Source organism: Poecilia latipinna, unplaced genomic scaffold, assembly GCF_001443285.1.
Source record: "Poecilia latipinna isolate Pla-1442-1.1 unplaced genomic scaffold, P_latipinna-1.0 Scaffold1431, whole genome shotgun sequence".
In the NCBI taxonomy this organism is placed as follows: Eukaryota; Metazoa; Chordata; class Actinopteri; order Cyprinodontiformes; family Poeciliidae; genus Poecilia; species Poecilia latipinna.
Window position 1 is genome coordinate 51639 of NW_015114047.1, and position 4009 is coordinate 55647.

The 4009-nt window shown below is 39.9% G+C and overlaps 1 long non-coding RNA gene across 1 annotated transcript; it reads left to right on the forward strand.

Annotated features, from left to right (window-relative positions):
• The first annotated feature begins 967 nt into the window (after nucleotides 1-967).
• On the forward strand, nucleotides 968-3460 carry LOC106962565 (uncharacterized). The gene is made up of 2 exons (XR_001427996.1): nucleotides 968-2368; nucleotides 2411-3460. It is a non-coding gene; the product is annotated as an uncharacterized LOC106962565 (long non-coding RNA).
• The last annotated feature ends 549 nt before the right edge of the window (nucleotides 3461-4009 follow it).

The window sequence follows — 4009 nt, forward strand, 5'->3', positions numbered from 1 at the left end:
ACTGGAATTAACCTTACATGTGTTTGTTATCTGGAACGTTCTTCATTTTCCATTGTCTTGGAAAATGGAGAATAATAACAATAAAAGTGAATATTTGCTTTTGTGCAAGCCAGAGGATGAACTTAGTTTATAGTATGTAAATGTGAAGTCAAAAACTTATATGACCAAGTATTTTGTTTTCTTTCAACTCTGATGTACAAAAGCTAAGCTAGTTATTTGACTAAACTGTGTAATGAGTTGAACAGCTGAAGGTTGATCAACACCTGCATCCAGAGGAGCAGTCGCATGTCTTCAGTTTGCTTGAAGTACCAAGAAAAAAAATTAAGGGTTAAAACAGAAACAGTGCAAAGCACGCCACACCAAATCAATGTAAGATGATGGCAAACAGGAGCTTCCAGACCTGCTGGATTTGTTTCACTGTGCAATGTGAAGAATTTCTGGATTTTCAGTGACCAACTACGCAGAAGAAAAGATAATTATTTTTTGTTTTGCCAAAATCATTTTTTCATCATCAAAATTATTTTAGAATGGTGATGATGTGCTGCATGGCTTTTAAAAAGCACAACCAGATCCTAAAGGAAACACCACAGAAACCTTTGCAAGCATTTACTTCCTTATTTTCTAACTGGAATAAGTTATATGTGTTCTGCAAAGCCCTTCATTTCACCTGAACTAAACCTTTTCATTCCAGAATAGGAGTTCTGTCAGTGCTGTTTTGATCAAAATGAATGGACACTTTATAAACCAGTGGTGTCCAAAGTCGGTCCTTGAGGGCCGGTATCCTGCATGTTTTAGTTCTCTCCCTGGTTTAGCCCACCTGCATCAAATGATGCCTCATTAGAAGGACTAAGAGGAACATTGACTTGCTGAGGAGGTTGTTACTACCACTAGGGAGAGAACTAAAACATGCAGGATGCCGGCACTCGAGGACCGACTTTGGACACCCCTGTTATAAACGATTATAATGCTACAGACTTACATATGTGAAAAGAAAGAAAGGAGTACCCACCATTTGCTGTATATGAGCATCTACCAAACATTGACCTGATCGCTTCTTCATGTTTACCATCTATAGATTCATTCACAGTCGATGGGTCAGTAAATTAAATCCACTGATTCTTTGACCAGCTTTGTTTTGTGATAAGGAAAACAAAAACAAAAATCAGAACATTATTTTTTTGTTTGTATTGGTCATTAAGTGCATCAAATAGCAGCATGTTCATCTTTTGAGCTTAGTTAAATCTAATGAATGTTTGTTTTGATCCGGAAATGGGGATAATCCTGTAATTCCTTTATTTAATGCTGGATTAAAAACCATTACCTGTATCAAAGAACAAGCAGCACGCTTCATTCTCTCATAGTTGGCATTTGTTGTTTGATTGTTTACACAGATGCATCTTTGGAAATAGAATAAAACAGAATCAAGATCTAAAGGATCAGACTCTAAGGAAAACAGGCGATCTAAATCGACCAATTAAATCAACAAGCAGCAGAGAAACTGATTCCTGATTCTTTTCATGTGTTCATAAAACGAATCATTAGTTGTGACGCATGAAGCATTGGACGGAGGTTCAGTTGGACTCATCTCACACTGAGATTGCTCTTGTTGTCTCACACAGAGATCAAGCAACAGATAAAAAACATGAAACCAAGTGCATACAAGTCCATAAGTCTGAATCTGTCTGAATATGAAGGCACACATTTCTGTTTTATGTATGTGCAGATAAATATTCTATTTCCTACTATCAACAACTTGATGAAAGCTCAGGTTAGAGTGCAATACTGAATAATAAGACAAAATAGTTTAGATTCTGAGAAACCAGAACATTTTGGGTTTTAAACACAAGCGTAGTGATATTTTCCTCATCCAGTAACAACCTGCTATATAATCCACCAGTCATGTTTTATTAAAAAGCATGTTGGCACCAGTGTGAACCTGGAGAGCAGACGAAGTGAATCGTTTTTACAGTTATCAGCCTCAGACTGTCAGACGAAGAACTTCCTCCACCTCCATCCACTCCGCCTCCATCAGCTGTCAGTCTGACAGTCCACAGAAATCCTGACCTAAGCCTCGTTTTAGAACACTCTGACTTTCGTTTTACCCTGAAAGTAAACACGCCTAGGTTAGTTTGATGTGGAGAATCCAGCGGAGCACACTGGGAGTCTGAGCAGAACTGCTTTGCAGACAAACGCCTTCAGTCTCTGGATGCTGCACAGCTGGTGGAGAAATACTCGAAAAGCTCTGCAGCTGCAACTGCAGTGAGTTCTACTAACACACTGAATACTACAAACAAGCCACACCTTTCAGATTTTCATTTGCAACAAAAATGTCAGACTTATGTATTCCATGGTTCCTTCATCGATTTCTGTCTTGTGTTTCAGCGTAAGTTTGAGGGAAAAAAACAAATAGATAACTAAAAAGACTTTATTCATTATTATCTCTCTCTACTGTCATCTCTTTACTCTTCTGTCCTTCATGTCCTTTCTTCTTTCTACCCTTCTCTTTATCCTTTTTGATCTTCTTTCCCTCCTTTCCCCAAAATGTATTTTCTGTACTGACTTAACTCTGCTCTTCCTTCCATTTGTTCTTTTTTCCTTCCTCCCTCATTTTTCCTTCTCCATGTCCGTTTTTATTACTTTCCTTCTCGTGTCTTTTCTTCTTTCTTTACACAGGTCATTCCTTCCTTGTGGCCTTCTTTTCTTTCCTTCCTGTCTAGTGTCCTTTCATCATTTCATTCATTGTTGTCCAACCTGTCTTGTTTTCATTTATCCGATCTTGTCATTCTTCAATCTTAATGTATTTTTTTTACTATTTTCTTTCCTTGTTTCTTTCTTTTCTTCTATTTCGATTTTTTAAATGGACACAAGCTAGGATCCTGGAAAGTTAAGTCCTTTACTTCCCAGTTCTGTTCTACTTCATGTTTTCATATTTCTATGATAATAATTTTTAATCTATATGTTGCATCTTCCACCTCAGTCAGGGACTCTTGTGCTTCAATAAGTTTGCCTTCTGCCGTTAGTGTGGAACCTCTGGAGATGATGACGGTGAAAAGAAGGAACAACCCTGAACATCCTCTTCATTTCCCTTTAGGATTAAAAAACAATGTTGTATTGAGTCTAATTGAATTTCATAAACTGAAGTGAGAAGACGGCTAACTGACCAGCGGCTGCAGCTGAGTCTGACAGAGTGCTTCACCTTCACTGGCCACTTCCTGTGGAGACGAGCTGGTCATTACAACCAACACAGATGTTCCAGAGGTGTCCCTGCACATGGTGCGATTGATCGGAGCCGGTTCTGGGCCCGGGCCCGGTCGGAGCTGGTGACTTCAGCAGCAGCAGCTAGGAGAACCTGAGGAGAGCCTAGCTGCTGTAAAGAGACAGGAGGCTAAATGGATAGTTTGTATTCACACAGCAGGTCTTGACTCCAGCTGCAAGTCCTGGAGAAAAACTATTTTTCCTTTAAAAAAAAAAAAAAAAAACTGTCTTATCATACCCCAGGTCAGCTTAACCTGTCTTTCAGTCCGGGAGCAGCTCAGCCATTCATGCACTCCGGGGTGTGTTTGAGGAACGAAACGCACCATGAATCTGTAAACTGCACCTGTCTGTGTTCGGGCATCGTCTCTGTTGATTTGAACCTCTGCCTGATCCGCCTTTGAAATTCATACTGTCGAGGTGCAGCCTCTCTGAAACCCCACGTATGCAAAGATGTTCCTTTCTTTCCCCAAGTCACAGAGGAGATGCAATCGATTCTAAACTGTTTTTATGTTTATGAATTTATTCTGAGGCCAGGCAGGACTGATAAATGTGTTATAAATGTTGCAGAGGCCTGCATGGGAGGATCAGAGCAGGTACAGACGGTTACCACTGCAGATAGTGGCCAGAATAATCCACACATAATCCCACGCCAAACAGAATTAGAGGCGGATGGTGAGGCATGGATTCACCCAGTAAACTGATCTTACTGCACACAGCTGCATCCTGATGAGATGGATAAAGAGGATTCAAGTCC